This window comes from Beta vulgaris, chromosome 6 (assembly GCF_026745355.1).
Source record: "Beta vulgaris subsp. vulgaris cultivar EL10 chromosome 6, EL10.2, whole genome shotgun sequence".
Lineage (NCBI taxonomy): Eukaryota > Viridiplantae > Streptophyta > Magnoliopsida > Caryophyllales > Amaranthaceae > Beta > Beta vulgaris.
Genome location: NC_079207.1, coordinates 607730 through 622954, shown reverse-complemented (window position 1 = coordinate 622954; position 15225 = coordinate 607730).

Below are 15225 nucleotides of genomic sequence, written 5' to 3'. Positions count from 1 at the left end.
TCAGATAAAGTCTAGTAAGTTCAATAAATAAAATATGGAAAAGTTCAAATCTATTCAAATAAGTAAAAAAGAAAGTTGAAAAGAACATGGCTCAAGTACATAAAGAATTATTTTTGAATCTTTTTTTTATATGTTGGCTAAAATATATTTAGTTACAATTTCATTTTTCTAGTTTCATCTAGAAAGCACAATTTCTCGTGTTCTCATTCAGTCATTTGCGTCATTTGCTTATTTGGAGTACGTCAATTAAAAGCCACCTTAAATGAAAAATAAACAAAATTCTATTTATTTGAATGATATAAAATAGTACTCCCTTTATTTGTTTTTTTTATCTTTCTCACTTAGAATCTTGGTATTATTTATACTTAAAGAGAATTTTTTCTCAAATTTTTTCAATGTATAAGAAAAAATATAGTCATGTGGGGTCTTGTTTGATTCGTCTCAATTCTTACTAATATATAATGAAAGATATTTAAATTCAAAGAGACACATTGGGAGACTCGCACAGAAAAGTGAGAATGATAAAAAAAACAGAGGGAATAATTCATAATATCGCAAGAAAGAGAAAATCCTAAAAAGTATAAGAATGTGGAGTTATTTTCTTGGCAAAAATAAAGGAATTTATATTCCTATGTAGTTTTAATTCTCACAAAATAAAGAAGTTAGAAGTTACCTACCCAAGTCTCTTTAAGGTGACTATTAAAAATTGAGGTGAGAACATACTTAACAACATGCCTAGTTTGTGTAATTATTTTTACTTGGTTTTTTTTGTGTGTGGGTGTGAATGTGATCATTGTGTATATGTGACTAATCTTTCTATAATTGGAAAGTATCATGGAGGACAGTAATAATTCATGTCTTAATTAGGGACAAAATCACAGGTGTTCATTATAGGACTAATTAACCTAAAGATAGTAAGATATTATTACTAATGTTTTCTTTATAGGAATGAAATCATAACAAATATACAAATATGGCAAGAGTGATTTGAGGAGAGAAATTTTTTAACAAAAATGTTGGAAATGCATCCCTATAAATTCAGGGTTTTTTCATTCACAAAATTGGTACCACAGAACCAACATAAATATAAATTGTGATCAATTTTCACACTGGCGAAGATCATCAACAATGAAGAAAAGAAAGCGGAAGAGGAGTCTGGGAATTGATGATTTAAATGCTTTGAAGCATTTACATTTAGATGTAAATCAAATCAGTGAATTACCTGAACGTACGAGTGGTGTCCCTCCCATATCAGGTATACCTTCCTCATTTTTCTCTATGATAGTCCCGCCTATCGTTCAATTTTTACTAGAGACACTTTTGAAGAGGATCCTCTTTTCTTTCCCCTCATGACTCTACTAGAGTATGTAGCTCACTAACTCGAGTTGAGTTGACCTACAAGAAGTTCTATTTCTGATCCAATAATATCAGTAAATCTAATGCTATACTTCTTCTGTTACTAATGCAACAATTTGATTTTTTATTCTCGTTAACGCACAATTTTGATCTTTTATGTATCTAATTACAATTATGTATTTGTAAAAATTGAAAAAAAGTTGATATTTCAAGATATTCATCAAAACAAATTCAACGACATTTTATATAATTATTATGTTTTTATATATCTGTAAAAAAATATAGTCAAAATGGGTTATTTTGCCGTGCAAAAGTCGAAGAAGTAAATTGCGATCCATCATAATGGTCATTACTCATTAGTCATTAGTCTTTGTCACCCATGAAGATTCCCGTTGTTATGTATACCTTGGGATGTGAAGTACATCCCTAAGGGTGCTAATGGAGTCGAGCAGCACTTGAGCAACTCAAGCTCGATTCGGTCAACGCTCGGTAAAAGCTCGACTCGAGTTGGCTCAGCTCGAACTCAACTCGGCTCGAAACCTTAATGAGCAAGAGTTGAGCAAGGTTCTACTCGACTCATTAAACTCACAAGCAGCTCGATAATTTTTTCTTATATATTTTTTTCTAAAAATTTGTTTTATTTGATATAAATTTTTTAAATTTTTGAAAAATAAGGTCCAAGTTACCAAGTCCAATTAAAATTTACCTCATGGTCCATGGTCATACTTAATAAACTTGTAACATGTTTAAAAGAATAACAAATAAAAAAAAGATTTTTGAGTATTCGAGTCGAGCTTATCGAGTTCTAGTCCAACTCAAATCGAGTTTCGAGTTGAGCTTCAAAAAAATGTAACAAGCAAGAGTTTGGCGAGTTTTCGAGTCAAGTAGTTGAGCAGAGTTTTCGAGTCAAGTCGAGTCGAACAGGGCCCTGCTTACGAGGGACTCGCTCAATTAACACCCCTATACATCCCTTTCGAAAAGTTATATTAATCCTTTATTGTAAACTTGTAACAGTGGAAAGAAGACGAAGTAGTGTGCACAATTGGGGGAGACAAACACCATTCTTGAACCACAATTCGTGGTTGTACTGTGTGCTGGGTAAGATACAATGGCATAGTGTTTTTTTTAACATTTTTAATAGTTATTTTTGCGAATAAATTCTTTCACTGAAAAATCATCAAATGTCATTTTACATCTGGAAAAGTCCAAGTTAATCACGATAATTGGCTATAAGGCACAATACAATTGAGTGAAAAAAGCAAATGAATAAATAAATAAATAAAATAATACGACAACTACTACTGAACATGTCAAATATAGTCTACTTGACTCTTGACAATACTATCTACTTGACTGCATCCCCCGGATTATTGTAAGGACTAGCCTTCATAGGCACGCGATGTGTGCGTTAATTTTAAAATTTGTTATTCTATTAGATACTCCATTCGTACTTTATTTATGATTAAACTTAAATGTGAAAAATTCAATTGTTAGATAAATTTAGATATATTAATTTGCTAATGTAAAAAAATAAAAAAGTTGTGAGTGATTGTTAACATTAACTTTTTGTGAATAAATATTGAACAGAAAGAACAAAAATAATGAGTTGGTTTAACTGGATTAAAGAGTATCAAAGGTAGTGAATGTTCAGATTTTTCATGTGCACGTTATATATGCCATCTTTTTTTATAAGGTATAAATATTTTGTCCATTTAATTTTTGATTGAAGTATTTGATGCATATACCAATTTAAACTTGTTTTAAATGGCAAGTTGGAATGAGATTTTTAAATGATTTGCTTTTGTAATATTTTTCATTCCATTAATTAGATCATTAAGGGTATTTTAGTCACTTCAAAAGAGGACACCACACCTCCTCCCTTGGCTTATATAATAGAGATAATAGAGATATGTTGTACTTTAATTCTTGAATGATATTTTACATAAACCTTTTTACCTTGTTAATTAATTGCTATTATATAATAGAAAAAGATAGGTCCAAATATATATTAAAGTTTCATTATATATAGGAAACACTATAAAAAAGTAAATAATTTTTTTCCTTGTCTAACTTCTAAATTTTGATTTCACTACATATACACCTCTATTTTTTATCATGACCCACCATTAATTGTGAATGGTTCTTGAGAATAGTGATTTGTAAGTAAATTTTTGTAAACGTTTTTGTATGTATTGACGTTCTAGGTTATTAGTTTTAGTTTGTATGCTAATTTTAAGTTTTAATAAAGTTTCCTAATTATTTGAGTGATTTGCGTGATTTTTATAAAATGATTTTCTCAATTGTATGAGTGATTTGTAAAGTTTCTTCTTTTAAGTGATTTGTGAGTGATTGTTGTAAATTAATTTTCGGTAGTTTTCTTTGAGTATCAATTTTGATATTGACATTCTGACATAGGAAAAACTAGGTCGTTACTAGCCTCCTAAAATCAAACAAAACCTAACTAAATCACTAAACTAGGTAAAGTGATAAGTAAGGGTCGAAATCCACAGGGACTAAGGAACACCAAAATGTATTGATAAAACTAAGCTAGGCCCGGAATCAAGTCGGAAATTGTCAATAACCAACTAAGAACTACGAAAAAGCTAAATATCAAAGATAACTAAAGTTAGGAGATGGGATTAAACACCAACTAATCATGAAATAGGCATAAGAATATCAAACATAGAGATAATACATGAACACTACTTGAATTAGCTATTGACCCAACACACAACTCTCATCCTACTCTCATAGGCGGAGAAATCCTCAAAGACATCAAATAAGGACTCTCATCCATTACTAACATATCCCGAGGTTCGAATCAATAATAGAAATCAATAGGTTACACTCTCATGCCAACCTAAATCAATCAACTCCATCTAATAATACGACATTCAAATGATCAAAGAGAATGCAACATAGATTAGAAGAGCTAAACAAGCAATAATTTAATCACGCAAGTCTCTAAATCCAATCTCAAATGCCCAATTCAATCATGGTTGGGTTTTCACCCAAACCCTAACCAACAAACTACTCCATAAATACAAAAATAAGGACTTTAGAGAAATTAAACTTTAATAACATGATAATAATCATTAATCTAACATTAAACTAAATAAAATAAATCATAAATAATTAAACTAATCATGAACAACTAATCTAAGAAAAACAATGAAAATAAAACAATAAAAGAGGAGATAGAGTAAGGAATGCTCATTGATTAATGGTTGAAAGTTTCGATACAAATGTCACCCTTGAACCTACAATCTTCCATCTTTCTTTGAGTTTTCTCCCTTTTTTCTCCATAAACTAAACTATGGAGGTTAAACCTCCTTAAAACCCTAAAACCTAAAAGTGGTGAAAATAAAACTAGGCTAATGAGAAAAAACTCTCTTTCTAAAAAGATGACTTAAGATATTTATACTCCTAATAAAAAGGAAAGAAAGAAAAAGGAGAAGAAAATAAAAACAAAGAATGAAATAAAAGGAAAATGGAAGAAAAAAAAAGAAAAGAAAAGAAAAAGAGTGAAAGAAAACGTGTGAAGTAAAAAGGGGAAAGAGAAAAGTCAAAGAAAGAAAATGAAAAAGGGTAAAACCCCAAAAACCAAGCATCAGACCCTCCTTTTATCTCTCATCTTCTTCGCTGCACTGAGTTCGCAAACTCCACCATCAAAGTCCATGGCCGTCGATCTTCATCGCATCAACATCATTCATCAGCAAAATCGTGGCCTTTGATTCGCTGCAACATCATCATCTTCATCATTAGCGAAAATCGCAGCCATTGATTTTCTTCAATGAATCATGACCGTCGATTCATTTAATGAGTATTGAGCACGTTTTTTTTTTTTGAGCGCCCGCTCTAAGGTCGCTCGTGCCTCGCTCGAAACATTCTGGAACTCCCCTGTTTGTGGTGAACTCAAACGGAGCGCCCGCTCCATTTAACATAGGAGCTCCCGCTCCTCTTGCCTGGGACACATTCGTTGGGCGAGCAGAGGGTGGCTACTTGGTACTGGATAGGGTGGTGATGCTGCTGTGTGCTGTGTGCTGTGTGCTGTATGTTGTATGGTGGAAGAGGGTTGGTAGATTCGAGGTATTGGTGGTGTAGGTAAGGAATGGTGTGGTGTAGGATAATAGTCATGGTGTGGTGTAGGATATGTCTTGTATATGATAATTCCAAATTGCACATTATAGCTCCAACAAGCTCACCTACAAGCACAACCAAATATGGAGGAAGAAACGAGATATGTACAAATAATAATAACTAAAAGGAAAGAAAAATAGAGAATTAAACTAAACAATCTATAAATTAACAAAACAAAGAAAATACATAAATTATGAAATTAAGAGCTAAAAGCTAGTAAAAATAACTAAAAACTCCAATTACGCTACAAAATATAAAAAGAAGAAATAAAGACTAAAATAGGTAGAAATTTATGAAAATAACTATGAAAATAATGTAAAAACTACTCCTAGAAGTGACATAAATGTCACTTATCACATTCCTTTTGTAATTTAGAAAGGGAAGGGGGGCAAAATAGGCGTTTCAAAAGAGGACATCGTTGCTCCCCTCTTCCCTTATATAATAGAGATATATTAACTATGGATTGTAAGAGGCTCTTTGTCGTGACTAACTAAAATTAATGCTACCGAGTTCACCCAAAAAAAATTATACTCGACTGCATATTTCACAAATATATATTTCACAAATATTAATTGTCTAATTTTAATATGTGACTGCACTTGTTTGACAAAAAACTTGACAAATAATTTTTACTTCATTGATATTTACAAATTTGTCTCTTAATTGGTAAGCTATATCAATCACCGTGATTAACCTGACAGTTTTCTCCTACAAAACATCAATCGCACTTGTCTTCCCTGGAGGGTCTTTCATTATCCTATAGATTATTAAAACTTATGAATTTGAATTGCAGGATGCAATGGGCTTGAGGAGATGTTTTAGAACATTGGACAAAAGAGCTTCCTAGTATGAATACTTGAATAGAGAAGAAAGGCAAATATTTCTTTTCACACATTGTGAAAATCAATGGACTATGTTGGTGACTCATTGAAGCTCGTGTTAAGGGGAGATCAAGTGAGTTTTGTTGTTGATGGGCTCAATGAACATGGAATTGCGGATGTTATGAGAATCAACAAGTACAAGGCTATAAGCCTATAACTATGGCTTAGGCTATGTTTAGGCTATGTTCAGTTCACCTTATTTTTGCTTATTTCAGATCAGATCAGATCAGAAAAAATAAGTTCAGATCAGATCAGTTCAGATCATGCTTATATTTAAAAATCATTATATCTTTCATTACATATTAGTAAAAATTATAATAATTGAATATTAATAAAGTACTCACTGAGACGAATCAAACAAGACCCCACATGACTATATTTTTTCTTATATATTGAGAAAAATCTAAAAGATAAGATCGTGTAATCAGAAAAAATAAGTTCAGATCAGATCAGATAAGTTCAGATCAGAAAATTTCAGGTGAACTAAACATAGCCTTAGTTCACCTGAAATTTTCTGATCTGAACTTATCTGATCTGATCTGAACTTATTTTTTCTGATCTGATCTGATCTGAACTTATTTTTTCTGAACTAATCTGATTACAAGATCTTATCTTTTAGATTTCTCTCAATATATAAGAAAAAATATAGTCACGTGGGATCTTGTTTGATTCGTCTCAATGAGTACTTTATTAATATTCAATTATTATAATTTTTAATATATAATGAAAGATATTTAATAGTAAAAATAAATTTTAGAACTGACAGATCTGATCTGAACTTATTTTTTCTGATCTGATCTGATCTGATCTGATTAGATCTGAAATAAGCAAAAATAAGGTGAACTGAACATAACCTTAATCATGTACTTGTGCAATTTGCAGAGTGTTTGATCAACCCACTTTTTTTCTTTTTCTTTTTGACATGCCTCTCCATGGAATGAAATGATAATTTTTTTGGAGCATGAATTGTGACTAGATAGGTATGACGGAGATGAGATTCGATCCCAAATCATAGATGTTAATGTATCATCCTCACATAACTTTATCAATTAAGTTAGCTGATATTAATGGAATGATAAACATAATTTTTTGAGACAATTTATATCCTCCATTTTATTGTAATTTTTATATACTTTCTCCGTTCTTTTTTACCTGCAACACTTTCCTAAAAGGAAAATAATTAATTACTTGCAACACTTTCCTAAAAGGAAAATAATTAATTACTTGAAACACTTTCTATTTTTGCTTTTCCTTTCTCTCTATCTCTCTCCAATCACATGGGCCTTCTCTATTTTCCTCTCTACCTCTCTCATACCCAAACATTGCATTATAGTTGATGAAAACAAAGTGTTGCGAGTAAAAAAAAATGGAGAAAGTATTCGAGTATATATGTCAGATCGAACCCTTTTTCCATTATATAATAGCGATGATGATACACTACTAATGATAGCTTAGTAAATAGTATATATAGACCTAGAAAATGTCAAATAACTTAGTATATATGAACTTATACTAAATAAATAAAAACTTGAATAGACTCGACATCGAATCTTATATGATATGGTCAGTTTTTGTATGATATAATAATCTTTTGTATAGTCAGTTTTTGTATGATATACTCAGTTTTCGAATGATATATTCGGTTTATATACATTATGTTCGTTTATTTTAATTGTTACACTTTGACATGTTACACTATTCACAAGTTTCACTCTGATCATCTTTGTGATTTATACGTGAATAAAAACGTAATCATGTGTGATCTTATTAGATTCGTCTTAATATGTATTTTATTAATATGTATTTTTTATAATTTTTACAAATACAAATTAGAGATATATATCCTCAAAATTTTGCATTAGCATACTTGAAAGGTGTAAGTGTAACAATAAAAAAAAAAGGAGGGAGTATTATATAGTCAGTTTAAGTTCATAATACTAAATTATTTTGAACCTGATCCACCCAAAACTATCCAAACCTAGAAAGTATAATTTTTCATTGTTATTTGGCCATGATGAAAGCGTACGAGTCTGAAAAATTTAGGAAAAAGAATCTTCTGTCCCACTTATTCGTACAATTACATGTATCACTCAATGTTATTGGTTGATTCAATTATTCCTCTTATTCATTTTTTAAAATAAGAAATTTGTTTAAATATAATAACATGGACCAATAACAACCAAAAGCACATATTACCTCCGTTTCACATTATTTGCAACGACTTGACATAAAATGTGAGTACAAATTTATAATCGTTGCAAATAATATGAAACTGGAAGTAGTATAATATAATGATACACAAAAGTAGGACGGATTTATCTGCAATTCGTGGGACATGGAGATCCCCTTATTTTCCCTCAAGCAATTAACCACCCTTGATGGTGGCACTAATTGGTCGTAGATGAAACCACATAAAGCACAGTTCAAGCCCAAGCAGTAACCAGACTAAGGCTATATTCAGTTCACCTTATTTTTGCTTATTTCAGATCTAATCAGATCAGATCAGATCAGAAAAAATAAGTTCAGATCATGCTTATATTTAAAAATCATTATATCTTTCATTACATATTAGTAAAAATTATAATAATTGAATATTAATAAAGTACTCATTGAGACGAATCAAACAAGACCCCACATGACTATATTTTTTCTTATATATTGAGAAAAATCTAGAAGATAAGATCTTGTAATCAGAAAAAATAAGTTCAGATCAGAAAAAATAAGTTCAGATCAGGAAATTTAAGGTGAATTAAACATAGCCTAAGGTATCGTTTGGTTGCACTTGGGAAGTTGATCTTCCCTTGATTTTTCACTTCCTATGAAATTTCACTTCCTAGGAAGTAAACAAAATTGTTTGGTTGGCTATGGGAAGATGGAATTCCCATGGGAAGTGGCACTTACCTAGGGGGAACAGGGAACTAGGTAAGCAATTTCCCCCATTGTGTGGGAAGTAGAACTTCCTAGGAAGTGCAAATTCCCATGATTTTGCCAACCAAACAACTTCATATATTTCTAATTCCTAGAAATTTGTACTTCCCACAATTTATTTTATCAATCAAACAAGGCCCAAGTCCAAGCTCATTCTAGCTGCAGCCCACCTACATCTAGGCTCTAGCCATAATCCTATAATGAACAAAAGGTATGAATCTTATGAGTTGATGAGTGTTTGATCAATGATCACCTTGGGAACCAACAGTTTTGGACAGAAAAGTCAAAACAAAATCATGATGATCAATGCAATATAATCATCAAACAATTTCTAACCGTCCGATTAATATAATATTCATTGGTGCATATCTCAAGAGAAACATAATCCTATCTAGTATCTACCGACACGTATATTATCTTCAAATTTGGAGTTGGCCTCATCTTTTTGACATGTTTTTATGTTTCTTGCCGTATTCATCTGTGACTTTAATCAGGATAGATAATGACGATATGTGACATCTGATAGTAGAATTTTAACTGCAGATCTTGCTTACCAATTGGGGAGTGCCACATTTTAGTCATGTACTGTATTGAAATACTGATGGATTTATTATGGAAGAAGCTGGTGAAATGGCATTATGGCAAAGAAAGATATATGGTCATTGGTCAGAATGATTAGATTGTCAATTAGCTCCGATACAAGGATCTTTTTACACGCATACAAAAGTTGAAAAATATTACTCCTATAGAAAAACATGTTTGATATTGAAGAGAAGATTGTGGGATTTTTTAAAAGGATAATATGAACTATTCTTGCAACCAGAGGGAGAAAATTGGAAATTTCATTTATATTAATAGGTAAAAATCCGACTCCATTTATAATGTAAAAGGAAAACTTTCAATCAAAGTAAGCTAATTTTAATTCTAAAAGATGGTCGAATTGATTTTAATGTTTTGTTTTCGGTGCTAAGTAAGAGAGGTATATATTCACTTCAAAAGCCAAGTTACAAGTTTACAACCTAAGACTCAGCCATAACATAGGATGACAGCCAAAAGAAAACTATACAGTATGATATTTAATTGTATTCCACTAATCATTATTCGTAGTTGACAATCTCTTTTTGACATGTTTTCATAATAATTAGCTGTTGAATTTGCTTTGTAGTTTTCTCCACTCTCCAAATAACACCATTCCAAATGACCTCATTTCTAACCCGCGAGCTTGTCAGGCTCATTAGCACCCCTACTGAACCATCATCATCCAGTCATCCACCACTTGAATTTTGTATAGCACATCTGTAGTTCTTAGCTTGCTTTTGATACATAATTAGCCAATCACTCTATGCTTTGGAACAGCCAACCTATTCCATATATAATCATCCTAGTAAACCTTCTCAAAATCACTTGTTATCATATCATACATTCTTCTCACACTCAATTTTTGCATCTGCTGCAGATCATGCATATTCACATGACTCTTAATTTCCTCATTTACAACACATATTTGCTTCTAATACCAACAACAATCATTTGGTGGCTTATAGCTCCATCAATTAGACATACAATGCATGAATCCACTTAATCCAAAAATTGTCTTGTTTTGTTGTCATTGCCCATATATATTTAGCAATAGCAGTCCTATTCCATTCTTTAATTTTTCTAATCCCCATACCACCAGCTGTCTTTGGAGTGCAAACCTCCTCCCAACAAACATTTCCTGGATTTGCGTTGTAGTATGAACCATTCCAAAGAAATACTCTACATACCCTCTCAATTTATCTTGGCAGGATGAAAGCTTGAGCCTGGTACTGATGAAACTTAGCAACTAGCAAGATTGAGTTGATTAATTGTACCCTGCCAGCATAAGAAACATTTATGTTGCTCTATATTTTAATTCTATTACTCATCTTATCCACCAAACTCTCACATCCTGCCACTGAAATTCTCTTTACACAAATAGGAACTCTGATAGGTTGTCGTACACCTGTCAAAAATAGAACTTGCAAAACCTTCTAACAATGTAGTAGGGTCGAATCCACAGAGAGATAGTCGTTTTAATCTAGCTTCTAAGATATGGAAAAACCAAACAAAATTAGGAATAATTGTATAAAACTTCTAAACTAATCAAACTGGGAAAATCAAACTAAAAAGGATCTGGGGTAATGGTTCACCATATTTGTAACTATAATGTATCAAAATATCATCAATAGTTCAATCAATCAGATATCTAGAGCATAGGTTAATCCTTGGTTAGGCATTAGCGCTCTCAAATCAACATATGCTAGTACGGTCACTCAACATAATCATATTTGCTAATTGTAGGTAAACCATATGAAATAAGTAAAAAATGGAATATGCAATCACCATTTAATAACTTGACTAGACTGACACAATAAATTCACGAAATTTATTAAAATCTTCAATTAAAAAAATTAGTGATATATCCTAACAACATAATATTTCGTATTTATAAAGTTCAAACAATATGGTTTATTAATATCTACAATCGTTAAAGAATTATACTAAAGCCGCTGACAAAGAATTATTAAATCTTGACCAAAATTTTTTAACAGTTAAAAATCGATCACCTTTAGTTCAAAAAGATAATAACATCTACAAAAAAACTCAACAATTTAAATCACTACCAAAATAATTTTAGATTAAAAAATATATGCCTATTTGTACATAAGAGTGTCGACGCGCGCATCGCGTGCATATAGGCTAGTTAAAACTTATTGTAACTTATTGAGCCTGATTGAATGTTATTGAACCTGATTAGATCTTATGGACCTAATTATACCTTATTAACACTTATCTAAACTGAAACTTGTTTTTTTTAAGGTTAAGAAAATACATCCTAAGTTTAACTATATTATTGTAATGTAATTTTAATATAGATTAGCAGATGGTGGGACAAATATAATGGAATTCGGGTAGGATTTAAAACAAATCTTAAACAAAAGTAGAAGTATCCATTTATCATTAAATTCGATTTGGGTTTTTTTATATCTTCAAAATCGATGTTTAGGAACGAGGGAGAGTATTAACTTTTGTTTCCCATAGTAGTAGAGTTTGACTAATTGACCATTTAGCCAATGATGCCTTTAAAGTAGGAAGTCCTTGCTTAAGCTGCTGTGTAGTGCTTCCATCTGCAGCTTTGTAGCCTTTTTGACTGGGAAGCTTGTAAGGAATATACAGGCAGGCAGGGAAGCACGAGCGCAAACTTTGCTTTGCGTGAAGTTATTCTCCCTTGATACTCCTGTTTATGTTCTCTTCGTAACGAGGAGTTGCTAATGGTCATCATGCCCTAAACTTTTGATGTTTTTAGTTTAGTTCAGTTAATTTAATTTAATTTTATCTCATATTTTTTATTTATTTTAATTTAGTTTAATTCAATTTAGTTCAGCCCAATTTAATTTAAAAGAATAGGGTTTTACTTTTTTTTTTTGAAAGAGAAATTTCATTAATTGAAGGCCAAATGACATCTACAATAGATATAAAGTAAAACAAGATACAATTAAACAAGACTAAATCAAATTCGTCTTCGAAGAAACTACAATGAACCAGATCGAACAATACAGCACAACCCTCTTGTATTTGCTGAATCAAACAGCTATTGATGAGGAAGTCTATCATTCTGATATAGTTTGGGAAGAATATTCTTGATCGAGTCAAGTTGACCGCATCTGAGATTCCAATACCTTCATGTTGAGTCTCGAACTTCAACGAATGAGAATAATTTCTCATAAATAAAAATAAAAGAACCATACTCACAACTCCCATAGGGGAGAAGGAGATTTCCGAAACATAATAGGGTTTGAGAAAATCTCATAAAAAGATACTAATTTATTGAACAAAACAAGAAAATAAATTAAAAACTGAAAATAAAAGGGAAAAAGGGGTTTACCATGGATGAAAACATCCATGGCAACCCCTAATTGATGAAGGAGGGGTAGGAGAGGCTAGGGTTTGAGAGAGAGAAAAAAAAGGGAGGCTAGGGTTTTACTTACTCCGTTCTATAATATAAGTCTTGTTTCTTTATAAGGTGTCCCAAAATATATGTCCTATTTTTATTTTCAAATAATAATTACGTCTAAAATATCCTCATGAAAATAATATAATCTCCAAAATGTCATAATAATTTTATCTTTCAATGCATCTTTATTAATGACAAAATGAAATTTTTTACCCCACTGATATCCTTTACACATTAAACCACTAGACTTATATGCACGCAATGTATGTGAAATATAAACAATGTAAATTAATTGTGTAGAAGAATTTTTTTTTTTGCATTTTGTTTTTCCAAAAAAGTAATGTTTAGTTTAAATGTGGTACTCCCTCTTCATTTAAATGAAGCAAGTAGTTAAACCCCTCCCCCCCTTTCCTTTTCTCTTTTTTGGTGTCCCCCATGTGTTTTCATATATAATAGAGATGCAACATTGATGTTCAATTTTAATTTTTTTTTAAAAAAGAAAAAAAACAATGTTAGTGTTTCTCAATAAAAATGAATCTTTTTATTCAATAAAACAAGATTTCACTTTACCTTAATTCTCGTTTAAAAACAGAATCAAGACTTATATTATGGGACGAAGGGAGTATGTACAATGCTACATGGCTCTCCAACTAGCTTTCTACTCTCTCTCTCTCTCATCTATTCTCTCTTTTCAAGCTATTATCAAAAACTATATATCAAAATACATAACAATAATAAAACTCTTTAAAGAGCTATGCATTCAACTTTTTATTGTTTGGGTCCCCATATCAATAAATGAACCTCATTTCATATTATGATCAAAGTAATTTTCCATACCATTTTTTAATCTTCTTCATAAAAAGAGAGTAAAATCAAACTCCAAACTCCCATAAAAGAAGAAAAAGAACCCAAAATTTGGGTAGAAAACTCTCAAAAAGAGAGAGATCAATAAGGGGACTAAAAATAACAAAAGCAAATAAAAACTAGAAAAAAGAAGAATTGGGGCTTACCACCATTGTAAAGTTGATTCGTTTTGATAAATAAATTATGAGAATCAAACTTTATTATTTTTACTAATATATAAGTAAATAATTTGATGTTTTACTCCATGTAATACACATACAATAAAAAAGAAATCGCATTATGTAAGATTTGATAACATGACTTCAAGTTTATATATAATTCACCCGTTCTAAAATAAATGAAACACTTACCATTTTAGACCATTTTAAAATAAATGAAACGTTATTTTACTTGCATTGGTATTCACTTCTCTTTATCTCTCCTCATGACTAGGGATGACAATGGGCCCCGCCCTAGATCCGTTGGGTCTAGATTTTCAGACCTATATCCAGATTCGCTGGGTCTAGCAGATCCACGGTCCTAACTGGGTCTTCCTTAGTTTTAAATTTTCACCATATTTTTGAATATATGTAATTAAAATTTTTCTCCCCAATATATATAGGTCATGCATCCATGACAAAGCATTATCTAAACAAAATTTTAAAAATTAACTAATAAAATCTTAAAATTTACAAGTCTTAGATTGAGTTACAATACTAACGAGTTCATAAAATCACAACTCATAAAACCTTAGAGTTTAGGCAAAAAAAAATTTCTAATAAGTAAATGGGTCTGCGGATCGGGTCTGAGTCTAGCATATGTGGATCCAATCCCATACCTAATCCATGCTCTCCTGGACCCGGATACATTGGGTCTAAAATTTCTGGACACATACCCTCATAAATGAGTCGGGTCCTAGCAAGTCTGGATCGAGTCTAGAGCCCATTACCATTTCTACACATCACTTGAGTCCCTCTTTTTCTTTCTCTCTATCTCTTTGATCTCTTAAATTCCCGTGCCAAGATCCTATTTCGATTAAACCAGAACTAGTTTTGAGATAGAAAGAAGATGGTCGAGTACTTACTTGACTTTGTTACAAGT